This window comes from Tupaia chinensis, unplaced genomic scaffold (assembly GCF_000334495.1).
Source record: "Tupaia chinensis unplaced genomic scaffold, TupChi_1.0 Scaffold000037_20, whole genome shotgun sequence".
Lineage (NCBI taxonomy): Eukaryota > Metazoa > Chordata > Mammalia > Scandentia > Tupaiidae > Tupaia > Tupaia belangeri.
Genome location: NW_006159479.1, coordinates 2,515,188 through 2,542,107, shown reverse-complemented (window position 1 = coordinate 2,542,107; position 26,920 = coordinate 2,515,188). Strand labels below are relative to the sequence as shown.

Here is a 26,920-nt window from a genome sequence, read left to right as displayed (position 1 = left end):
GCTTTAAAATTATCTTCATAGATATGAGGAAATATAGAGCTCATTTTACTTTTTCTTTCGTAACTGAGGAAATTGATATCTATCCAGAGAGGCAAAGTAATTTGCTTTAGTTTATAGCATTTGTTTTTGCTAAAATCTAGAATTTCTCTAAATTCCAAAGGCATCTCAGCCCCTTTAGAGCAGTGCTTTTTTTTTTTTTTTTTACCTCATATACCTACTACTTGTTTGCTAATTCTTTTTTTGTGTGTACATTTTTATTGAAACTGATTTCTTGTTTATGTACTTCAACTTTGTATACGGCTATGATGTAGGTATTCTGTTAGTCATTCAGTGTTACGTGAAGGACTATTATGACCAGAGCATTTCTAGGTAGCAAGGATAACAATGATGTAACAGGATAGATTTCCTGTTCTTCACTTTAGTCTTGGGGTGTGTGTGTGTGTGTGTGTGTGTGTGTGTGTGAAGGCCTATTAATTGGTTTTATGAATGATAAAATAGAGATATATACTATTGTGTGAGGAAGGGTTTATATTACCTATTTTGTGCGTGCGTCAAATCCCATGTAATGTGAATTTTTATAACTTTATTTTTGTTTGCAAAAATTCAAGGATCATATGGATGATTTGATATAGTATATGGCTCATAACTTTAATTTGTAAAATTTATAAAGAAGCCCAGTGTAAAGTTGTTTTGAGCCTAGAAAACAGTTAACAGGAAAGTGTGGTGCCGTGTTGTCTCTTGACTTAAGTATATCCAGGTCAAAGGTCCAATTTTTTTTTTTATAACTTGGTGTCAAAAAATATAGCAATATTTGTTTTCTGATAGCTCATCAATTAACAATGTGTTATGAGTCGTAGCTTTGTCTTATGGCTAAAAATCTTGAGTTATATATGATCGTTTTACATTAATTCATGACTTTGGTTGTTTTGGGACCATTTAATAAAAGTTCAGGTCATTGAAGTTTTACAAGTGTGTTTCCATTGTAGTATTTTTGGATAACTGTCTAGAGCTTTTGATAGCCATGTGGATTGGATTGGAAGTACATATATGTATTTTTTTTTTTTTATTCAAATTTCAATAGTTAAATTGTTATTTACTTTGAGGAATCATTCAATTAATAGAAAAGCATGAACATGCTTTTTTATTGCTATTTTATATGTGTATGATGAGCATGTGTACATGTGCTAGATATGATCTGTGTTGTGGTTTCTACTAGGAAATAACAAACAGAATTTTGCTTTTTTATCTCTTGTCTCTTCAAAGCTATTTAATGAATTTTGCTTTTTTATCTCTTGTCTCTTCAAATTTCTGATCTTTGCTTTTGGCAAAACTTGATTCTCTTTGGGACCACCAGTGATTCTTTGCAGTATTTTCACTTATGGAAAGTGTATCAGATATGGCTATGTTCAGATGCACAAGAAAACGATTACTACTTAATCTTAGGGTAGTCATCTTTGTTGATAAACCTATCTGTAGCCAAACACACATGACACTGTTTATCATATTATGTTACTGATGTAGCAGATATTTTAGAAGAATCACCAAATTGCAATTTTTTCCTAGTTTTCATTTTCCACAAAGATCCTCTCTGGTACTGCATTGCAATGGAAAACTGCTCTGTACTATGATTCCAAAAATCACATGGCCAACTATATTGCTCAATAAAGCAGTCCTGAAGAAATCCTGCCAGTACCTTCTTGGTGATGAATGACATTCCAGGATAGTGTAGCAGTTATTTTTCTCTTCCTTGAAAGTGCTAATAGTAGTATTACCTTTCAAATATTGAAATTTCTATATGCTGACAAGTCTTTCTACCTGTCTTTATCAATGTTACGATTGCCTTGGAGGCTAATATTTTAGAAAAACTACTGTAGTCCAAATAAACCCTTGACTTTTTGTATTAACAGTTTTGCTTTCTTGGTAGCTTTCCCAGCTTTTTCCTAAAGTTTTCACCATAGAGTGCATATGCTTACCAGAGAAAGGAGAGTGAGAGGGAAAATGCAAAATCACCCTCAGTGGGTGACCATGCTGCAGTCCCTTCTCCATTTTCTTTCTGGGATTTTGGGCATGCATCACATGTGCCTGCTGTGATTTTCAAGCTGCTGGGTCTAGGACTTGACCTGTCGTCTACCATGTGGGAGTTCAGTGCCCCAAGCACCATGCCACCTGCTGGCCCTACTTTTCCAGCTTTTTAAGACCCATAAGTACAGCAACTTTCATTACTTCTTGGGGCAGATGTTTAGTAAGAGACTATGTTTATAGGCCAAATGAGTATATCTCAGGTGTGTATTTAATTGGTTATAAATTGGGGTGTTTTATTATTTTTTTAAGAGAGTTTTTTTTTTTTATTTTTCTGTAGAGAGTGTATGTGTTCTCCAGAGACATAGAGAGAAACAGAGAGAAAATGAGTAGTTACCTCTGGGGGAGGGGGTGGTCATACCACAATCCCTTCTCTATCCTCTCAGGATTTGGGGCCTGTATGCACATGTGCCTGATATGAGTTTCAAGCTGCCAGGTCTGGGACTCAAACAGTAGTTGGCTATGTGGGAGTCTAGTGCCTTAACCACTACACCACCTGTTGGTTGTAGAAGTAATGTATTTCAATTTGTCAAGTCTCAAAAGTTGATGCAGAAGTCTGTAGGTCTTTGAGGTGGGGATTTGTATTAGTGTTTGATCATTCTAGACAGTATAAATGGGTTTTTACTTTAACTGGCAAGGATCTCTAGCTTGTATTTAAGGCTTAATGATTAAAAGACTATCCAGAATTATTTGAAATCTGTTTCTCATATCTGAAATGATTCAGAAACCACAGTTTCCCTTTTTGCCGTAAAATGCTTTTATTAACTACAATTGCTAATGATATGTACCCCAAAGTAAACTCACTTTTACATTTTAAATAGTTATATTTCCCTAAGATGCTTAGAATTTGGCAGAACTCTTTTTTTAAAAAAAGCCTGTGAGGAATCTTGAGTGATGCCACAGTAGTATTATAGAGTGTATCAACATTCCCTGCATAAATGTATTTCTGAGTTTTCGTGTTTATCTTGTAGTAGTCTCTTCATATTGATGTTACTTGGTACTCAGTAACAATCTCAAGATTAGCTCTTGTCTTGCTAATTAGTGACACAGATGTTCTGAATACTTGCACAACATTACTATATATGTTAGTCTCCTTTTTTAGAGGTTTTTGCTATAGGGTGTGTGCGCTTGCCAGAAAGGCAGAGAGAGACAGAGAGACAGAAAGCGAGAAATCGCCCCCAAGGGGGGATGGCCACGCCACAATCCCTTCTCCATTCTCCACTCAGGATCCTGGGCACACATGCACTCCTGGCGTGAGTTTAAGCCACCAGGTCCGGGACTCGAACCGCAGTCGACTACATGGGAGGCCAGTGACATAGCCATTATGCTAACTGCTGGTCCCACATGTTAATCTTTTTTGATTGTACTGCCCAAGAACATTTAAGAATTTTTAGGATGCAGATCACTTGCATTTTTTTTACTTTCTTTTTTTTTCTTTCTGCCCCTATTTTTGGCCCTGTTTTTTCAACCCCTGGATTTGTCATTGTTGGTATATTAACAAAATGTCTACCTCTGCAATTATTAGTATATTGGAAATGTATAGTTAAAATGCATAATAAAGAAGTTTATGAAATGCTTCAATTTAATATCTAGAGCGAATTTTCAGCAATTTTTGTTTGCAGTACTTTTACTAAGTATACCTTTTTTCAAGATCATGTGGTAAGAAAAATAAGGAATGCTTTAAACAAAACAATAGAGGAATTAAAAAGAAATGGGGGTTGATCATTCTAATACAGCTGTATACCTACAGTAACTAATTTGTTATCTATAATTCTATGGTAAGTGTATTGAAGTAGTTTTTATTCAGAGGGTGAAGCAATTTCACCCTGTATTTATTAGCCTGTCAGAACCAATAAACAATAATAGACTACACATGTGAGGAAAATTTCATTTAGAAACATTTCTATTACTATCTGATTCTAGCTTTTCCATATATAAACTGCTGTGATATTTAGGCTTTCAAATGGCTTTATCATAATTACCTAGGGTACTAATAATATAAATATGCCTTGGCGTTAATTTTGGAAATTTTGGTTCAGTTGATCTTGGCAAGGACTTGGAGAATCTATATTTTAAGTATGTCAGTTGATTGGGATAGATGGTCAAGTTTGGAAATCACAGTTTTAGAATACAACATACCACAAATATATGTTGTCAGAAAAGTCATGACATTGTTTTCTCTCAAAAAGTGTCATGACTTTTCATGACAAGCCAATATACAATATATATATTTTAAAGAATGGTTTTTATTTAACTTTTTACTGTTATTTTCGAGTTTGATCAGAGGGAGACAGAGAGAGGGAAAATGAGAAAGCAAGTCACCGGGTCTGGGACTTGAACCATGGTTGGCCTTGTAGGAGTCCATCACCTTTAACCACCATGCCACATGCCGGCCCTCATACATATATATTTTTTTCAAATTATTTAATTAATTTTATTTATTTATCATTATTATTATTTACTAAATTTGCTGTAGGGCACATACAATCACCAGACAGAAACAGATAAACAGAGAGAAAAAGTGAGAAAGCAAGCAGCCAGGTCTGAGACTCAAAGCATGATTGACTATGTGGGAGTCCAGCACTTAGCCACCATGCCACCTGCTGGCACTGCGAGATAAATATCTGCCTGTCTATTTATTTGTTTATTTATTTTTGCCTTAAGGTTTGTGTGCTTGTTGAAGGGAAAAACAGTATAGAAAGCAAACATAGACAGACAGGCAGAGACAGCGAGAGGGAAAGTGAGAAATTACCCCCTGGCGAGATGACCATGGTGCAGTCCCTTCTCTATTCTCATCCTGGGATCTTGGGCACATTCACACATGCACCCAGAGTTAATTTATTTTATATTTTTTGTGAGAGGTTTTTGCCATAGGTTGTGTGTACTCATCAGAAGGACAGAGAGTGACAAAGAAACAGAAAGTGAGAAATCAGCCCCCCCAGGGGGGATGGGCACGCTGCAGTCCTTTCTCCATTCTCATCTCGGGATCTTGAGCACGCACGCACTCATGCCCAGCATGAGTTTAAGCCACTGGGTCTGGAATTCGAACCACGATCGACTACATGGGGGTCCAGTGACATAGCTATTACGCTATCTGCTGGTCCCCCAAGAGTTATTTTCAAACTCCCAGGTCCAGGACTCAAACTTTTAACAAAACAGGTTAGAAATATTTTCTACCAAAAGACTAGCAAAAAGTATTTTAAGGTAAAAATACTTTTGACCTTTAGAAAACTCAGTCTTGGAGGGTAGATTTCCAAGGGATATGGAATTGGCCTTTTGTGACCATTTTTTATAGATTAATTTCTAATTTGTTTGATATGGTTTAGAATAGATTATTGAATAGCCCCAAAATATTAACTTCTGTACTTATTGTGGTTAATCAACAGTTAGCTGCTAGTGAGCTGTATTGAGGAGGACTCTTCTTAGACTACGAGTATGAGATGGGGTTAAGGAGGAGAAAGGCAAAGAAGAGGGGATTAAGATACATATTATTGTTACTGTATTTTTTTTTTTTTGAGAGATTTTTGTTCTAGGGAGTGTGCCCTCACAGGAAAGACAGAGATAGAAAGTGAGACATCACCTCCTGGGGGGGATGGCCACACTGCCGTCCCTTCTCCTCCATTCTCCTCTCAGGACCTTGGGCACGCATGCACTAAGTTTCCAGTGTGAGTTTGAAATCGCTGGGTCTGGGACTTGAACCGCAGTTGACTATGTGGGAGTCTAGCGACGTAAGCAATACGCTGTCTGCTGGTCCCAGTGAATACATGTTATTACTGTTTTTTAAAGAATCATTTTATTTAAATTTGTCTACTATCTATGTATCTGTCTACCTTATTTATTTAGATGGACCAGAGAGGGACAGAACAAGAGAGAGAGAGAAAGAGAGAAAGTGAGAAAGCAAGCTACTAGGTTTGGGACTCGAACCACAGTTGGCCATATGGGAGTCCAGCACCCTTTACCACCTACTGGTCCCAATTAATACATATTATTAATTATGTATTGGCTGTCCTTGGCTTAGGAGTTTTTATTCAAAGGATTATATGGTATTCTGGTATCTTTACTAAACTGATTCCTGGTTTGGATGTCCATGTAACTAGCATCCTTTAATGTATGTCTGACCTAGATTAGGGCAATTTATTAAAAAACTGGTGATGGTTATACTTATCTATAGTTGCTGTTTAAAATCCTTCCAGAATAAATTGTTCACATTTTGAATTAAGTATATTTTTAATATGGCAGAAATAAACAAAATGTTTGAGAAAATATATAAAGAGAGAAGTTATGAGGGAAGAATAAGCCATGACCTTTCAGGAAGATGAAACAGTGTACAGTAGTATACAAAAGTTTAAAGACATGAAAACACTATTAGATTATAAATTTTATGACTGTAGTATGGGAAGTGTAGGTAGGGAGGGGATACATGAAATGTAGGTTAAGGTAGGTGATTTCACTCTAAGGAGATATGACTTCATTCTGTTAATATTTGCAGGGAGCATTTTAGAGTTTAAGCAAGTGAGTCACACGATGAAATTTGCATTTTAGTAAGGTTTTTTTGCCAGCAAGGTGGAAGAAGATGGATCTAGGGTGTTAAGATGAGAGCAACAGTAAACTACATGTAACAACCCAGGAAAACCCCTGCTAAATTTAAGCCAGTAGTGGACAGGAAGGTAGAAGAAAACAGTTTAGTAGGTACACTAGACAGGTTTCAAAGATAATAAGTAAGAGGGCAAAAAAATTTAGGAAATTATTTGATAAGGCTTCTGAATCTGGGGTCCATGCTTGGGCATCAGAGGATTCTATGATCCCTGAAATCATGTTTAAACGTGGTCCATCTGTGACTGCACATTCTTCTGGGGAGGGACGTCCATTGCTTTAATCATATTCTCACACAAGTAATAAAACACTGCCTAACATGATTTCCAGGTTTTTAGTTTGGGCAGTTACATATGAATGTTAGTAGTCTTCTTTGAGATATGGCAGACATAGGAAAGGAGAAGAAAAAGAAGTAAACTAACTGATGGACAAAGTATCATTTCTTTTTGGGTAAGGATGCTTTAAAGGAGTTAGAAATTAACTTTTTAAATAGTTATCTCCAAGAGTTTCGCTTGCCTTTTAAAGTCTTTGAAAAGTATTTTGTATTTGAGAACAAATGAAAATTTTGCCTCTGTATTTTTATAGTTAGAATGTTTATTTTGAAGCATATTAAGTAAATAATCTTTTAAGTCATTCTATTTAATAATGGTTTAAAAACTTATTCACTAGTTTTTAAAGCCTTTTTTCTAATATAAGGACATAATGATGGGAACACTTAAAATTATTTATTCTAAGCAAGCATTAGCATTGGACAGAATGCTAGGACAAGAGTTTGTGTGTGTGTTGCACGTTGTTCTGTTGTAATCAGTTAAAGAGGATGCATACCTAATTCTTTAAGAATACTGGTAGATTGACTTTAACTGCATTGCAATTTTCTGTTAGGCACAGCCCATTGGAGTATTTTATTGCCTCTTCACATCTAATTACAATTTGAGAGAATGAAAATGTTGAATATTTCATCTCCTGATGGGGCACATTCACATAAACCTTAGGCTGTGAGATGTTTGTAAATACCTTGATTATTGTTATTTAGCTGTATTTCCATAGTTATTTAATGTCCACTTTCAGTTCTTTTCAGATGTAATATAGTAGATTTTAAATTTTTTTAGATTCGTAGTTGAGAAATAGACTTTGGGCAGCAAACTACAATATTGATACTTAATGATCTTTACATCAAGGCGAGACTACATGTTGATCTAGACAAGGCTGTTTTGGTATATCTTCCCCACGTTCTGTCTTTTCAGATTGAATTACTGATTTTCCCCCCTTTGTTTTGTTTGTTGTGGTTTTGATGTTTTTTTTCCTTTCAGCTAAAGGAGCAGCCCAGTGGTTTTCAAGAAGTGCCAAAGTGCACTGACTGTCTCATGATGACTGGTGCCTCAGGGAGGGTCATGATTCCTGGATACAGGATCGACCTGATCCTGGATGTCACTTCAAGCAGTCAGATCGTGGGGAAAAGCCTTGTCTAATGGCTAGCCTTCCTCAAAAGTCTGATGCTAGTCATCTCGGAAGGCCTCAGAAAAAGCCTTAAAGGTGAGCAGAGTAGAGTGTAGTTCTCTCTGGGGGCTATGATTATTTGTTGGAGAATCTGATTCAACATAGAATGATAACCCTAACCCAACATATCCAGGATCAATGGGTAAATTAACATTGAGCATATAAATTTGTTGATTATGATCAGACCCCAACTTTTAAGCTACTGAGACTACCTCTCTAAACTTAAGATCTGTAAAAAGAAGGAATTTGGTATTTTCTGGACCCTTCAGATCCTTAATATCTATTGTCTTAAATAGAAACAGCCTTTCTGTCATAATTAAGAAACACTTCAGTTACAAAACTGTAGTAAATTGATAAGTAGAGATAGATTTTAAAAAAAAATGTAGAATTCTCTTAGTTTGTGCGTTTATTGTATCCCCCAAAATTGTAAGGTAGATTTGGGATTCAGGGGTTTGGAAGGATAAGTTTATATTTGACTTGTCTGTCATATAAACCTTTTAAAAATGTAGCTACTTTAGAAGCAACTTAGATTTATGCAGCTCATATTTTATTGTACTTAACTTGAATATTAGTACCACTTGCATATAAATGTTAGCACCATGTAGAGGTTTTAGAGATGTTTGAGTTTTTGTGATTAGAAAAAAATTAGTTCTAGGACTCTTTTTCTGTGATCAGAATCACTTTCAGAACCCAGTTGTTGATGTAATAATCTTGATGGCTAAATTTAAGTTAAAACTCTAAAACTTGTCCTAGACCTACTAGCTTTTTCAATTGAGGCAGTTGTGTTAGTAAAACAAACAAACAAAAAACAGGGCATGCACTACCTCCCCCCCCCATGTCTGTATATTATAAAATTCAGAAATCGTGTATGTCACTGCTGTATTAGTATTAAATATAAATATAGAAGTTGGAAAACATGAGAAGAGAGAACTTACACAAAGGAAGTTCTGATATTTTCTTGCTGTACAAACATACTGTGATGTGTATCAGGAGTCAGCATACTTTCTTTACAGGGCCAGATAGTGAGTATTTTAGACTTTTCAGCTCATACAGTCTCTTTTGGAACTACTTAACTCTGGTAGGGCAAAAGCAGCTATAGGCAAATTAAATGAATTAATATGGCCATGTTCAATAAAATTTTACTTACAAGAATAGGCTGTGGGTAGGGAACCAGCAGTTAGGGTAATGGCTATGTCGCTGGACTCCCACGTAGTTGACCGCTGTTCGCGTCCCAGACCTGGTGGCTTAAAACTTACGCCAGGCGCATGTGCGTGCGTGCCCAAGATCCTGAGAGGAGAATGGAGGAGAAGGGATTGTGGCGTGACCTCATCCCCACTGGGGGGTGATTTCTCACTTTCTGTCTCTATGTCTCTCTCTGTCTGTCTGGCGAGCACACGCGCTCTATAGTGAAAATCTCTCCAAAAAAAAGAATAGGCTGTGGGCTAAATTTGGCTGGTGGATTGTAATTTTTTGGTGACCCCTGGTATATGCCCTATTTTGTAGACCACTGTTCTAGACCTTAAGAGTTTTATTGTAATACTTTTGTTAGGTCTTCTTCACATCAGTTTTAGAATGGACTTTGTCCATACAGTTGAACTTTCTTAATGAAGTGGGTAGAACACAGGTAGAATATATTCTGCTTAATTGAACAGCACTTTAATAGTTTAAAAATTTTCCTTTCTTTATTAAATATGATAGGGGGCTTGACAATTTTTTCCCCTTCTTTTTATTTCAAGTAAAATCTAGTGGGCGATTTAAATAAAACTCCCCCTCCAAGCCATTTTTGTACTATATAAGGATAGTCATTCAAGTTATTGGAATAGAATTGGGGCCGGCAGGTGGCATGGCAGTTAAGGGCACATGGCCGACCACGGTTCAAGTCTCAGACCTGGTGGCTTGCTTTCTCCCTTCCTCTCTGTCACTGTGTGTCTCTGATCAAACTGGAAAATAATAATAATAATAAAGCTAAATAAAATAACTTAAATAAAAAAGAGAGAGAGAGAATCCAGAAATAAACCCATATGTTTATGGTCAGTAAATTTTCTGACAAGGGAGCCAAGACAGTTAAGAAACCGTACCATGGTGTGGTTGGCAGGTGGTGTGGTTGAGAGCGCTGGAGTCTCCCACATGGCCAACTGTAGTTCGAGTCCCGAACCTAGTGACCTGCTATCTCACTTTCTCTCTCCCCTTCTCTGGTCAAATTAAAACAAACAAATAAATAAATAAAATAATTTTTAAAATGTTACTAGGACAATTGAATATTTTTACGTAAGAGGATGAGGTTGAACCCCTACCTAATACATATTCAGAAAAATCAAAATGAATCAAAGACTTAAATATGAGTTAAAAGCCTTAGGAGAAAATAGGCACAAAAATTTCATGACCTATGATTAGGCAACAGTTTATCTTGATTTAACACTAGAAGCACATCCCCCCCAAAAAATAGGTTGGACTTCAAAAATAAAAACTGTTCTTCAAAGGATACTATCAAGAAAGTGAGAAGATTAGTAACACAATGGGAGAAGATATTTGCAAGTCATTTAACTGATAAGGGTATAGTATCTAGAATCAACATTATAACACTAAAATAAAAATAACCCAATTAAAAAGTGGCTGAAGGATTTGATTAGCCATTTCATCAAAGAAGATATACAGTAATGACAGTAAGCACTGTCATTAGTCATGGAAATGCAAATCACAACCATAATGAGATACCACATTCTAACTAATAATGGTGATAATAAAAAAAGATATACAATAACAAATGTTGATGAGAACATGGAGAAACTGGAATCCTCTTACATTGCTGGTAGGAATATAGAATGATGCAGCTGCTTTGGAAAGTAGTTTGGTATTTTCTCATTGTGTTACCTTGATCTCATATTTCCACTTGTGCTTATGTACCTAAGAGAAGTGAAAGTATATGTCCATACATTTATGCTGTAAATGAATGTTCTTACAGTATTAGTTATACTAATCAAAAAGGTAGAAACAACCCAAATATCCATCAGCTGATGAATGGATTAATAAAGGGTGATATATTCATGTAGTAGAATGTTATTTAGCCTTAAAAAGGAGTACAAGTCTTTTTCTTCCTTTTTAGAGGTTTTTGCCTTGGGGTGTATATGTTTGCTGGAAAGAGAGAGATGGACACAGTGAGAGGGAAAGTGAGAAATCATCCCCCAAAGGGGGGATGGCCATGCCTTAGTCCCTTCTCCTCCATTCTTCTCCTGGGATCTTGGGCATGTACGCATAGATGCATGGTATGATTTTTAAGCCACTGGGGTCAGGACTTGTACTATGTTTGGCCATGTGGGAGTCCAGCAATGTAACTGCTACGCCATCTGCCGGTCCCCAGGAATCCAATTCTGACACATGCTATAACATGGGTGAATCTTGAAAACAAGCTAAATGAAAGAAATCATACACAAAAGGCCACTTAATGCAGGGTTGCATTCACGTGAAATGTTTACAATAGACAAGTTATAGAAACAGATAAATGGTTGCCAAAGGCTTGAGTAAGCAGAGGATTCTAATGCAAGTGAAGTTTCCTTTTCAGGTGAAGAAAATATTCTGAAATTAGAAAGTGGTGATGGTGTGCCTCTCTGGTTCAGCCACTCTAAAGAAATGAAATGAAGCAAATGAAAGAATGAATGCCTTTACTCCTGCATACACTATTTTCTTCTCTAGAGATTATCTTCCTTATTTTCTTTGCAACAAGCTTAGAAATCATTTGTGATAGCTCCCTAACTTGTCTCCTTTCTTTTACTCCTTAATCTATTTTAATCTGATTTCTGATTCTGCTGTTCTTTTTTCATTTTCCAAATTTACATTTGCTTTCTAATTTTTCTCTTTATAATGTTTTGCCAGTGCGCTAGAACTCTCTTTCTTACAGCTTCTTTTGACTTCTGTGTTTATACTCTCCTGGCTTTCTTTTGGCTTTTTGCTTGTTTTAATTCCCATTGCTGATTTTAGTATATTTGCCTGTCTCCTTGTCACACAGATATTTCATCTATTACTTAATTTTGCTACTTCGGTATCTTTTCAATATATATCCTTATATTTTTTTAAGTTTGTAATTGTTTAAAGACAAATTAATTAGTGCAAATAATTATTTTAATAGTAATAAAGAAAATACACTACCAGGTTTACAAGTAGGTAGACTGATCATAAAATTTGGTTATTTAAACTTGACTCTTTTTTCTTTTTAAGGGTTTTTGCCGTAGGGCGTGTGTGCTTGCTAGAGAGAGAAAGATAGTGAGAGGGAAAGTGAGAAATCACTTCCCAGGGAGGATGGCCATGCCACATCCCTTCTCCTCCATTCTCCTCCTGGGAGTTAGGGCATACATGTACACCTGCCCCGCATGATTTTTAAGCGCCAGGTCTGGGACTTGAACTGTGGTTGGTCATGTGGGAATCCAGTGCCTTAACCACTATGCCACTTGCTGGTCCTGACTTTTTTAAGTTAAAAGGGACACTATTGGGCCAGCAGGTTGCATGGAGGTTAAGGTAACTGGACCCTCTATGACCTAACTATGTGGTTGGAGACCTGGACCACAGGTGACTTGGGAAGCATGTTGGGTACGTGCATCTGTGTATGTGTGTGTCCCCAAAATCCCTAGAGAGGAATGGAGGAGAAGGGATTGTGGAATGGCCACCCCTCTGTAGGAAGTAATTTCTCATTTTCCCTCTCTTTCTCTGGCCAACACATGCAAACTATAGCAAAGGGGAAAATAAAAGGACATTATTGAGAAGAACCTCGAGATTATCCAAGGCAATGGAATGAACATGTTCATATCCTACTTACCATGAGAAGTAGCAAATACTTAGCTACTTGTCATTACTCATAATTTCTACTCGTAAGTGTATACTTCTTTGAGGTTCTGTTTTCAGAAAACATGCTTCTATTTCTTAAATTTTCTTTTGCAGACATTATTGGTTGACTTCCTACTGTATAAGAGAAATTGACTTTCTTATACTTCTTATTCCCTGTCTTCCCTTTGTAATTATGTAATCATTTGACTACTTCAATATGTGATGCTTTTCATTTTATTTTAATTTTTCTGAAGAAAATCTAAGCATTTCTCACAAATTCATAGACTCTTTCCTGGCATAATAAAATGCCTTCTCATATGGTCAGACATACTAGGTAATTTATCAGTTCTATCTTTTTTTTCCTAGATACATCTCTCCCGGAGTCCTAGATACATCTCTGGCCACCTACTCCAGTCTGTAGAGTTGTTCTCTGTGCCTATGGAGAATAGCCTGCCTAGGATTTCTTACTGCATAATCGGAGGAATTCCTTTTGCTTCTTTCATCTTTTTTCTAGATCCCCTGTTATCATCTTTCTTAATAATAATATATATCTTTTAAATACCTTCCCTTTGACTGTGTCCTGAGAAAGGGTTCATGGGGTGGGGAATATGTGAGGATACTTTTAGGCAGCTAATACCTCTTCTAGACTTACACTTGATTGATATTAGTTTGTTGTGTGGTTTGATTTCTAGTTTGGAAATAGTTTTTATCAAGAGTCTAGAAGACATTTTGCCATTGTCTTACACCTTTGGGTGTTGCTGTTGAAAAGTTTGATACTGTTCTTATTTCTGATATTGGTGATCTATAGGTGTTTAGTTTGTGTTTTTACTCGTGAGGTTTTTAGGATTTTGTTTTATTTCATCTTTTTAACCAGAGATAAAAGGAATATGATCTTTGGTGTAGGTATTTATCTTCATTTAGTGTGCTGGGCTCCAGGAAGACCGTTTAGAAGCTCATATCTTAAGTTTCAGAAATGTTAATTGTTTCTTGACAGTTTTTCCTTATTATCTCTGTTCTTTCTCAATGTCAGACTTTTAAAGTGATCTATTATCATCACTACTGTTTTTTTGTTTTCCTTTTCTCTTCTCCTATGTTTGTCTTTGTTCTTTCTTGTAGTTTGTCTTTTTTTTTTGGAGAGGTTTTTGCTATAGGGCGCATGCGCTCACCAGAGAGACAGAGAGACAGAAAGCGAGAAATCACCCCCCAGGGGGGATGGCCATGCCACAATCCCTTCTCCTCCATTTTCCTCTCAGGATCTTGGGAATGCATGCACACGTGCCTGTGTGAGTTCAAGCCGCCGGGTCCGGGACTCGAACCGCAGTTGACTCCATGGGAGTCCAGCGACATAGCTATTACGCTAACTACTGGTCCCTTTATTGTAGTTTTTCTTAACTGGATGGTAAAGCGTTTGGCTTTTGTTTAGGTTTGCGTATTTTTGAAGTGAAAATTAACAATTATTTGAAAGTGAGTAATTCTGTGACATTTAGTACATCCCTTCCTTTAAAAAAACACACACACACACAGTAGGATATGTCGATTCTGTAACAGAGAGCAGTGGTTCTTTAAATGGGAGTTTGCCAGGCAATAAATTCTACAATAGGCAGATGTCTTTCATATACCTTCCTGAACTAGATCATTTCAATATGGATGTTTTTGTTTTTGAATTGTTCTTGAAAATAATTAGAACAAGAACTGAGGATTGAGATGGAGGATAAAACTTTAGGGAGAGAAAGGAAGTTGAAGAATTCAACTGTGAGTCTTAGAACTTTTAAAAAAAATATGTATTAGGAATAAGGAAACTGAAATGAATGTATACAGGCCTGGTGATACTTAATGTTTCTTGTTTTGTTATATTACAAGTATGACTTAAGAGTATTTGTTATGAGTAGAACCTGAGGTTTTATTATATTTATTTTTTTGGAGAGGTTTTTGCTATAGGGCATGTATGCTCACCAGAAAGACAGAGAGAGACAGAGAGACAGAAAGTGAGAAATCACCCCCCAGAGGGGATAGCCACGCCACAATCCCTTCTCCTCCATTCTCCTCTCGGGATCTTGGGCACACACACACACACACACACACACACACACGTTTGTGGAAAAATGCAAAAATAAATAAAGAAAAAAATAATAATCAGGGAGAAGATAGGTACTATAATAAAAGGTGAATTAAAGAAAATGAGTCAGAAGCTAAAAAATTTTTTTTTAAAGAATTAATTTTATTTCACTTTATTTATTGTTATTTTAATTCATCCAGAGAGAGAAAGAGAGAAGGAAAGTGAGAAAGCAAGCTGTCAGATCTGGGACTTGAACCGCAGTCAGCTATGTGGGAGTCCAGCACCCTTAACCACCATGCCCACTGTTGGCCCCAAGGTACATGTTTTTAACATATTGATTCAACTGCTATAATTGGGACAAAAATAATGGTGACTTAAAAAGATGGAACACTTTTCTCTTACCTGAGTGACTGAACTTGTAGTGGGGAGGTATGTAGTTCTGCTCCAAAATATCATCAAGGATCCCAGATTCCTTCTACTTTGTTGTTCTGTCTTTCCTTTCATCTGAGTGGCCGTTGCTGGTTTTATCAAAATAACACACCCTACAGCTGAATTTCAGCCTGTAGAGTGTAGTGGGCAACAGCTTTCTCATATGAACATGGCCCAAAATTTATACCTGACGGTTCCTGATGGAATCCATAAACTAGACTTGGCTAACTAAGTGGACTAGTGGAAACTGTAATCTCTGTTTGGATGATTGTGTATCCAGCTAAAATTTGGAGATTTTGGTTAACATAGAAGAAGGAGAGATTATACTTTAGGAGCAATTATCAGTTTCTAAACTTAAAAGGGTGGTAGATAAATTAATTATAATTTTAAAAACTCAAAAGCTTCTTTGCTTTCTGTTACGACAACTTATTATAAGCACAGCCTTATATAATTTGGCCCCATACCTGGAATCAGCCTCAGGCTCCAGATGTTAGGAAATGGTATATGAAGACCATGATTGCTGTTGAGTTTATTGTTTTCAGTGGACAAAGCTAGAACTATTTTTTTCCCTGTAAGACATGAATTTATACTGGTATTTCCAATTCAAATTTAAGGCAAATATTTAAAATGTATATCATAAAGAGCAAAGTTTGATTCATGGCTCCTGCGACTTATTAGAGCTATAACCTTGTTCTTTATTATTCTAAGGTTTAGTTTCCTCATTTTCCAAAAGAGGATAAGAATAACTACATCTCATGTTTGCCGTAATGATTAAATGAGACAATAAGTACAAAAAAATTTTTATTGATTTTATTATTTTGTACTACGATACTAAAAGGAATATCCAATTCTAATTGTCATTAGAGAAGACTCACCCTTGATACTCACTCATACTTGTACTATCAGGCAGAACTGGGTTTTATGTGATGTAGAAGATTAGTTAGAAGAAAGGTCTGGTCAAGGATCAGAGACTATGATCTGTATTAGCGAAAGTCAGGGCCTATTGTTTGTATTTTCAGGGTCAGAGAGTAGGATTCTGTCAAGACTCTTTTGGGGTGGGAGGCAGTCTCGGGGTCAGCAGGTAGTGGTGAAGGCTCTAGACTCCCACTGTGGTATGAGTTACAGACTCAGTGGTTTCAAAATCAAGCCAGGCGTGTGTTTCTGCAAGTCCAAAATCTTGAGAGGGGAAGGGAGAAAAAGGAATTGCTGCATGGTCATCCCTGCTAGGGGGTGATTTCTTACTTTCTCTCTCTGTCTCTCCAGTGAGTGCATAAGTCCTATGCCAAAAATTTAAAAGGAAATTAACAACAGCAAAAAATTCTTTTTACCTATAACATTTATCATAATGTATAGTTACATAGTGATCTGTGTACTTACTTGCTCACTCGCAGCTCTCCTTGCTCCACAGAGCAAGGACTGTCCTATCTTTCTTTTGCTTAGCATGTAATCCCAGTACTCAGCACATAGTAGTTACTTAGTTGGTATTCATGCCCCCAGTGAAGTTTTAGTATTTTTATTTAATAATCAAAAAAAAATTGGAGGGGATTTTTGCTATAGTGCATGTGCATTTGCTGGAGAGGCAAAGAGACAGAAAGCAAGAAATTGACCCCCCAGGGGGCATGGCCACACTGCCCTCTCTTCTCCATTCTCCTCTTGGGACTTTGGGCATGCACACAAACTAGCCTGGCATGAGTATTAAGCCAACTCAAACTGTGTTCAGCTACATTGTTTGTATTTTTCAGGTCAGAGAATAGGATTCTGTCAAGACTCTTTTGGGGTGGGGGACAGTCTCGAGGTCAGCAGGTAGTGTAGTGGCTAAGGCTAAGTGGAAATCCAGTTTTAGTATTATTGGGTCATTAGGAAAGTCGTGACCTATTTTTACATAAAAAAGGTCACAACTTTCCTGACAACATTTTATACACATACACACACGTGCGTGTATATGTACATTTTTTTTTAATTAGATTTTTGCCATAGGGCACATGTGAGAGCGAGAACAAGAGAAAGTGAGAAATCGTTCCCCTGGAGGTATGGCCAAACCATAATCCTTTCTGCTCTCTTCCCTGAGGATTTTTGGGTATGCCTGTACTTGTGCCTGCTGTGTTTTTCAAGCCACCAGATCAGGTTCTTAAATTGCAGTCTGCCAAGTGGGATGCAGCACCTTAACCACCATGCCACCTGCTGGCCTCTGAATGAAGTTTTATAGCATTTATAAATACCACATAATTTAGCATTTGGTTATATGTATATATTATTATTCTGTAGTATTTTTTTTTTTAATGAATGTTACTTCATTTATTAACTGTCCTATTACTCTGGAACTGCCAGTTGAACTAGTTTCTTTAATAATAACAACTTTCATTACTTTGGGGTTATTGGCCCATTTATGGAGTGGTAGTGTTAAATTTCTTTTTTTTTTTTTTTTGAAAGAGTTTTGCTATAGGGCACATGCACTTTCTGGAGAGACAGAGACAGCAAGAAATCACTCCTTCCCCCCACCCCCCAGGGGATGGTCATGCAGCAGTCCCTTCTCCATTTTCGTGTCTGGATTTGGGGCACACACACACCTGGCATGAGTTTCAAGCCACCAGGTCTGGCACGCAAACTGTGGTCGACCCTGTGGGGGAGTGCCTTAACCACTGTGCTATCTGCTGGCCCCCGTCAGCATTAGTCCTTTATAAATTTTCTTTGAAAGAGTGAATACATGAATAAATTTGCTGGTGCTTCAGTTTGTTTAGTTCAGGTTCTCAGCTATAATGTGTACATACTGACATGTTGTGAAATTTATGCCAAAATAATTTATTGTTAATAATTGAACCTATTTCAAGTATCCCTTATAATGAAGCCACTCTACTATTTTCTTGTATTGCCTTAAGTAGGAGAGAGCAAGATACATAGATTATCCTCCTAAGAATTAACTCTGGGGGATCAGTAGTTAGTGTAATGGCTATGTCGCTGGACTCCCATGTAGCCGACTGCAGTTTGCGTCCCAAGAGCAGTGGCTTAAAACTCACGCTGGACGCGTGTGTGTGCGTGCCCAAGATCCCAAGAGGAGAATGGAGGAGAAGGGATTGCGGCATGGCCATCCCCCTTGGGGGGTGATTGCTCGCTTTCTGTCTCTCTGTCTTTCTGGCAAGCGCACGTGCCCTATAACAACAACAACAACAAAAAAAGGAATTAACTCTGGTACTCTTATGGGAGAGAATGAGTGTGTGTGTGTATGTGTTTGTGTACATGTGCTCCCTTATGTGCATCTTGTATGTCTTTGTGGAAGAAGACTGAGAATGAGAATTGTCACCTAAGTCTTAAAAGGGAAGGGGAGGTACTCTTAAAAAGGAGGCAGCATGGTACCTAAGTAGTATAAGTCACCTGATCCTAAATTGAAGTGCGTTTGCATTCTAGAGCACTCTCCTTCTTTTGGCCACTAGATATATAGTATTCAAATTTTCCTTTTGCTTATCTTTCCTTTTTTTTGCTGTTACTGTCCTCTTTGTTATGACATAATTTATATACAATAAAATAAAGCAATTTTGAATGTAAAACTTGGTGTGTTTTTTTCTTAATTGCTAGAAGGTGCATGCTGTGCCATATAGAGGTAGAGACAGAAAAGGAGGGAGAAAAGCCCCTCAGGAGGGCTCACTGCAGTTCCTTCTCCACTTCATCCTGTCAGGATTTGGGGCACGCACGTACACATGCTTGATGTGTTCTTCAAGTTTTGGGGGCTAGGACTAGAGCTGCACAGTTTGCCATGTGGGATCTGGCTCCCTTAACCACTAAGCCAGGGGGCCAGCCTGGACTTGTTAGTAAATTATGACAAATTTAAACAGTTCAGTAGTTCACATCACCTTGATGATATAAAAAATACATCCATGATGGGACCAGCAGATGGTGTAGTGGGTATGTCAGTATACTCCCATGTAGTTGAGCACAGTTCAAGTCCCAGAAGCGGCAGCTTTAAACTCAGTGCTAGATGCATGTGCATGTGTGCCCAAGATCCCCAGAGGAGACTAGAGGAGAGGGGATTGCGGTGTGGCTGTCCCCACTGGGAAGTGACTTCTCACTTTCTGTCTCTCTGGCAAGCACATGCGCCCTGGAGGAAAAATCTCTCTCTCAAAAAAATTATATATATATGTGTGTGTATGTGTGTGTGTTATGTCCCCTGGCAACCACTGGTCTACTTTCTGCCACTATAGTTGCACCTTTTCTAGAGTTTCAGATGAATGGAATCATAATGGTGTATAGTCTTTTGTGGCTGACTTCTTTCATTGAACGTAATGCTTTTGAGATACATCCTTGTCCATATTCCAGTAGTTTCTTTTTATTGCTGGGTAGTATTTTATTGTATTGCTGTACCACAGTGTATTTATCCATCACAAGATGGAGCAGTTGTGAGTTTTCTGTTTTATGAATAAAGCTACTGTGAACATTGATATATAAATCATTGGGTAAACTTTTTTTTTTTTTTAAATTTTCTTGGTTATATGCCTCGAAGCACAATTGGGTCATTTGGTAAGTGTGTATGCCACTTTTTAAGAAACTTCCAAACTGTTTACTGAAGTAGTTGTGGCAGTTTTTATTTCCAACAGTAATGCATGAGAGTTCTTTGAGTTTTTTCAGTTTAAAAATTTTTAGGCAGTATAGGGGCATCTCATTTTGGTTTTAGTTTGCATTTCCCTAATAATTAAAGATGTCAAACATCTCTTTTCATGTGCTTACTTGCTATCTGTATGTCTTTGGTAGAGTGAGTATTCTTAACTTTTGACTTATTTACTAGGTTGTTTGCTTTGTTAATGAGTTACCAGAATTTTTGAAGTATTCTGGGTAGAATTCCTTTATTGGATATACTTTTCAAATATTTTCTCCCTCTCTGCCTTTTAATTTTTATTTATTTATTTCTTTTGGAGAGGTTTTTGCTATAGGGCGCGTGCACTCGCCAGAAAGACAGAGGCAGAGAGATAGAAAGCAAGAAATTACCCTCCAGGGGGGATGGCTACACCGCAATCCCTTCTCCTCCATTCTCCTCTCAGGATCTTGGGCATGCACGCACACGCGCCCCGTGTGAATTTAAGCCACGAGGTCTGGAACTCGAATCGCAGTCGGCTACGTGGGAGTTCAGCTACATAGCTGGTCCCATTGCCTTTTTATTTTTAATTTTGCCACATGGCACATGTGCTTAGGTGCACGTGTGCCTGCTTATGTAGGCGTGGGGTTGGGAATGGGGAGCACCCCCCAGTGGGGTGTGATCCTGCCACAAGCTCTTTTCGTTCACGTCATTATTTCGCCATACCGAGAATGAACATGCCCCTGGCATGTCTTTCAAGCCATCAGGGTTCAAATTCTAACTGCATACTGTACCCAGTACTTAAACATGGTGCTATGGGGTCAGTTCCTTGCTTTTTCATTGTTGGTAACATCTTTTGAAGAACAACTTTTAAATTTGTTTGTTCTTTCATAGTTTGTACTTACTATGTCTTTAAGAAATCTTTGCCTAACCCAGGAAAACTAAGATTTTTCTCTGTGTTTTCTTCAAGGTGTTTATTTATAGTGTGAGCTGTTACTTTCAGGATCCTGATCCATTTAAAATTTCTATATGATTGGGACCAGCAGTTGGCATAATGGCTATGTTGCTGGACTCCCATGTAGTCGACCACAGTTGGAGTCCTGGACCAGGAAGCTTAAACTCATGCCCGGCATGTGTGCGTGCATGCCCAAGATCCCAAAAGGAGAATGGAGGAGAAGAGATTGCAGCTTGGCCATCGCCATGTGGGGGTGATTTCTTGCTTCCTGTCTCTCTGTCTTTCTGGCGAGCGCATGCGTCTTATAGCAAAAACCTCTCCAAAAAAAAATGAAATTCTAAGTGATGAGAGGGATGTGTTGATGTTCATTTTCTGACACATGCCTAATGCATTCTATCAGTATCATTTGTTAAGATAATTCTCCCCAAAGTCTCCAAAGCTGTGGAGGCATCTTTGTTGAATGATATATCGACTGTGTATTTCTGTATCTGTTTTTGAACTTTCTATTTTGTTTTGTGGATGGCTGTGTTTATTTGCAGTATAATTTTAACTTACAATTTTGTAAGTCTTGAAATAAGTTTAAGGCCACAACATTATTTTTCTTTTACAAAATTGTTCATTCTAAGTCCTTGAGTTGATATGTAAATTTAGAATCAGGTTTGTTAAATTTTACAAGAAGGCCTATTACAATTTGATTGGAATTACATTGACCTATAAAATTTTGGGGAAAATTGATCCTTTTTTTTCCCACGAGAGAGAGATTTTTGCTACAGGGTGTGTGCACTTGCCAGCGAGACACAGTAAGAAATCACCCCCTGGGCGGCAGTGATGGGCACGTTGCAGTTCCTTCTCTCCATTCTCTCGGTATCTTGGGTATGCACTCATGCACACGGGCGTGGTGTGAATTCTAAGCTGCCAAGTCATGGACTGGCTAAACCATGGTCTACTAAGTGGGAGCTCAACAACTAAGTGGGAGTTCAGCAATGTAACCATTAGATCATCTGCTGGTCTCAGAAGATTGATACTTTTCTGTGATTAGTTATTCTGATCTAGGAGCATAGCATCTCTCTCAATTTTTTTAGGTCTTCAATTTTCTCAGCAATACTTGTAGTTTTCAGTGTGTGAGTTTGGCACACATGTTAGCCCTTTTATTGTGTTTTTTTTTTGGAGAGGTTTTTGCTGTACCGCGCGTGTGCGCTCACTAGAGAGACAGAAAGAGAGAAATTACTCCCCAGTGGGGATGGCCACGCCACAAACCCTTCTCCATTCTCTTCTCAGGATCTTGGGCACACATGCACACATGCCCGGCATGAGTTTAAGCCACCCGGTCTGGGACTCGAACCGTGGCGGGCTACATGGGAGTCCAGCAACATAGCTATTATGCTAACTGCTGGTCCCCCATTTTATCGTATTTTGAAGCAATTGTAGATTATTTTATAAGTTTCAGTTTCTGATTATTTGTTGTTAATACATAGATACACAGTTGTGTGTGTGTATGTGTGTGTGTGTGTGTGTTGTTAGGATGATACTTTTTAGATATCTTGGAAATTTTTACACACAAAATCATTTTGGTATAAATATAGACAATTCATTTCTTCCTTTCCAATATCTGCCTTTTATTTATTTTTCTTCTCTTCATGTACTGGAGAAAGTCGTGAGAATGGACATCTTTTTCTTGGTTCTGATCTTGGAGGATAGGGTGGGTCGTGAAGCATTCATTCTTTTAGTATATAAGTGTGATGTTAATGTAGTGTTTCATACATAATTTTTATCAGGTTGAGGAAGTACCTGTTCATTCCCAATTTACTGAGAATTTTTTTTCCCCTTTAATCTCAAATGAGTGTTGAGTTTTGTTAGATATTTTAATATGTATATTGGGATGGTCATAAGAGTACATTGGTTTTTGAATGTTAAACCAACCTTGTTTTATATTGTTTATTGTTAAATGTTCATATATTCTGTATCTGTTGTTTGTAAACAACCCTGTCAGTATGTTTTAAAGATGAGGAAATTGGTACGCAAAAACTAGTGGTGCAAGTAAGCAGACACACAAACCCAGAAAACAGCAGTCTAGGATTATTTATTGTAAGGTCAAGCAGAAAAACATAGCTTAATAGGGTGACAGAATATTGCACAGTCTAAAGTTAGATGGGAATCCTGATACATAGCAGGCATTTAACAAGGTGGGAACAAAGTGGATTTAATATTTTATTTTTTCCCTAGAACCTGTAGTAATTTGGACAAATTTATCATCATCTTCATATCCACCCTCCCAGTAATTATTTATTTATTTTTGATTCCAAGAAATATTACCTACTCATTTCTTACCCTTTTTCTGAATTATTAGCAGTTTTTAGGTAGAGGAGGAGTAAGGTATAAAGTATTTATATCTGTTACTGTTGGTGTTAATGTATTTGAAGGTGGAGTCTTCAGAAAGTTCATGGGAAATGGGTATTACGAAAAAGCTATGCCCTAGATTTCAAAAATCTTTGCTCTTAAAGTCTCCTCTTATTTGGACATGGGAGTTATCTCTACAACTGAATTAATGTTTTCGTAGCACCTTAGAATGGTGAAATTTTTGTATTCTATTTGAAAGAATTTAAGACATTTAAATTATTTGAAGTAGTAATGAAGTTTTGGCTAATTTTATAGGGGCAAACTTCTTTACCTATTGTTTCATTTCCACAAAGGCTTTTGTTTGTATTTTCTGTGGTTGCATTGGTTATTTGTACATGTTCATATTTTTAAAAGTATTTATTGTGGAAACGTTCAGACATAACAGAAGTAGAGAAAATAGTTAAACTCAGATTTCTTGCTTAGCTTATCTCATTTCATCTTGTCTGCCCCATACCTCTGTGAACACTTTTTTGGGGATTCTTTTAAAGCACATTGTAGACATTTTCACCACCCTTTTAAGGGAAACATTTTATTAGTTGCTAATTTATAAATGAAATAAAAATATGAAATTGTCCCAAGATTAATGAAATAGGAGATGCAATATGCAAAAATAGTAGTTTTTAACCTTGAAATTAATCAGACTGAAGATGCTAAAGAAGTCGAGATCATAAGCACTGTAAGGATATAAAATAAATCCCTGATGCTGTTCTAATGGCTAAAAGGGATTAGGAAGAACTTCTAGAGTCAGTCTGAAGACTTAGCCTCAAACTATGATATAGAAGTTGAAAGAGATATACAAAGGCATGGATAATTATATGGTATTGTCAGAAAAATTTAATGCACGTTAAATTTTGGAGAGGGCAAAGAAATATATTAAACTGGTGATATAGAATACCTTTAAATCTAAGTTATAAGTTTGTTGGAAGATTAACTAGGGTGATTCAAGCAGGGTATTGTATTGAAGCTCTAGCACATAGGAATTCAGTAAATGACAAATTGTCAGGATGTTAATTTGTTGTGTGATTTTGAGTAATACTTGGTATGGACAAGAAATCTTTAAGGTTTTCTCCTCTGCCTACTTTGAATTATCACGAAAAGATGACTACTATTTTATTATACAGCCTGTTTCCACAGGGTAGGGACATATAAAACATACTGCAGAAAGTTTCTAGTAATAATGTTCTGGTGCTTGAGGCAGTAAGTGCTCACATAACCAGGAAATAATGGTTTTCCAAAGTGATTCACAAAGCTTTTACTTTGTTTTTATTTTTAAAATTTCTTTACTTAATGTCCTTTAAGTTAACCTTCTGATTCAATACTTAACAATTTATTCTTGTGTAAGTGTTTTATGCTAGATTCTGAATAATTTGAATTATTATTTTACAATCATGTATAGCTATCCTTTGAGTCAATAGAGAAAACATGTATTTGGAAGTAGTTTCTTAAATAATGCTTTATATAATACAGTACTTTATTGTACCTTTGAACATGTTAGATTACTGTAATAATAGTAGAGATAGGGAAAGTGTTAGGACTTTAGAAAATAACATGTTTTGTGTGTTTCAAGAACCAGAGAGAGTGTGTATGTGCATCCTCCAATGGGATGAGGTCACACTGCAATCCTTTTTTCCATTTCTTCATCCCTTTGGGATTTTGGGTATGCACGGACATGTACTTGGTGTGTTTTTAAGTCACTGAGGCTGGGACTGGAATGGCAGTGACTCATTTGGATCCTACGCCCTAAGCACTATGTTTAGCGACTGCACTACGGGGCTTGCTCTCCTTGACACTTTTCTTAAACTATTGCATTAGCTTTCCAACTTGTCCTGACTGCCTTCAATCTGTCCTATACATGGTAGAATTATTTTAAAACATACCGCTTAAGTGAGTGTATTATTTTTCTGTTTAAAATGTTACTTTGCAGGCCAGTCAGGTGGCTTGGTGTCAGGTGTTTGGATCCCACATACCTGACTGTAGGGTATGATCCAAACCTTGTGGATCTGCAGCACTCAACAGCTAGGTATAGACAGCTGAGGCTATGTTGAGGGTGAGTGTGGAAGACAGCAGAGCAGCCAGAGAAGAGGAGGAAAAGCATGAGTATATTTCATTGTCAAGACCAAAGGGAGATATCTTTCTTTCTATTTATTTACTTATTTATTTTAATATTTGACCAGAGAGGGACAGAGAGAGAGAGAGAGAAAGTGAGAAAGCAAGCTGCTAGGTCCAGGACTCAAATTGCAGTCGGCCATGTGGGAGTCCAGGGCTCTCAACTACCATACCACCAGCCAGCCCTAGGAAGATGTCTTTCAAGAGCGGGATATAGGTCTGAAAGCTGCTTGGAAGTCAAGTCTGAAAATCTCCTCTAGATTTAATGATTTACTTATTTATTACTGTATCAAATCATCCCAAAATTTAGTGGCTTAAAGCAACTGATAGTTTATTATTTCCTAAGATTCTTTGAGTTGACTGTATTCAGCTGGGGCTCAGGTGCGACTGGAACATACAAGACAATCTTGATTGTTCTGGGACTTTGGTGCCTACTGTTGGCTGGGCACCTTGCATTTTGCCCCTCTGGCCTCTGTTTCTCTGTCATTCTAGAATTTGTTTCTCCATCCTCTGCTCCAGATGTTAGGCCAGTTTTACAGTTTGCCTTTGTATCCTCCATGTATGGGCACATACGATGACCTTAAAGACTAGAAACAGCCTTCTGGCTCCTGGAGATAAGACTGCTCAGTTCTAAGAATTAGGTGACACACGTTACATGGAAACCATGCTTATATCCACTGTGAATGTGTTGAGTTGGAGGGAGCATAATTCTTGGCAGGATATGGAAAGATACTTGTCCTCTGATTACACCTTCATTTTGCCCCTGTTACTCTTGCATTTTCTGAGACTGTGTCAAATGTATTCTTTCCTTTGACACATACTATAGGGAGACAGTGAAGAATCATATGTTCCTCTCTGCCTTCTCCCACACTGTTAAGATAGGCAGTCAAGTAAATAGGTCATTAAAACTTAAGTGGGAAGTATGATTATGAAAGGACATAATTTGAATTACTTCAGTAATGGAATCAGTTGGCAGAACATCCAAGTTCAAGGGGAAATTTCCTTAGGTGTTGGTAGAGATCAGCCCTGACTCATGATGGGCTCCAGTATGATCCTCATCCAGGTGCCAACTCATCCAGGTTTAGGCCAGTTAGGTTGTATGCCAGGAGAAGCATATTTATTTGTAGAATCAAAGATGTTTTCAAAATAAATTATCTTTGGCAACCAGCAGTTAGCATAATGGCTATGTCGCTGGACTCCCACGTAGTCGACCGCGGTTTGCGTCCCGGACCCGGTGGCTTAAAACTCACGCCGGGCGCGTGTGCATGCGTGCCCAAGATCCCGAGAGGAGAATGGAGGAGAAGGGATTGCGGCGTGACCATCCCCCCTGGGGGGTGATTTCTCGCTTTCTGTCTCTAATGTCTCTCTCTGTCTGTCTGGTGAGCGCACGCGCCCTATAGTGAAAATCTCTCAAAAAAAAAAAAAAAAAAAC

At 37.5% G+C, this 26,920-nt stretch overlaps 1 protein-coding gene across 3 annotated transcripts in view; it reads left to right on the top strand.

Moving 5' to 3' along the window:
- INTS6 (integrator complex subunit 6) overlaps positions 1 to 26,920 on the top strand; it is a 105,344-nt gene that overhangs the window by 28,186 nt on the left and 50,238 nt on the right. The window contains exon 1 of one of the 3 annotated variants that reach the window (XM_014588333.2): positions 8,107 to 8,205. The exons of the other annotated variants lie outside the window; for them this stretch is intronic. The gene's annotated coding sequence lies outside the window, so the exon portion shown is untranslated. Of the gene's footprint in view, positions 1 to 8,106; positions 8,206 to 26,920 lie in introns of those variants that run through there. 3 annotated transcript variants of the gene reach the window in all.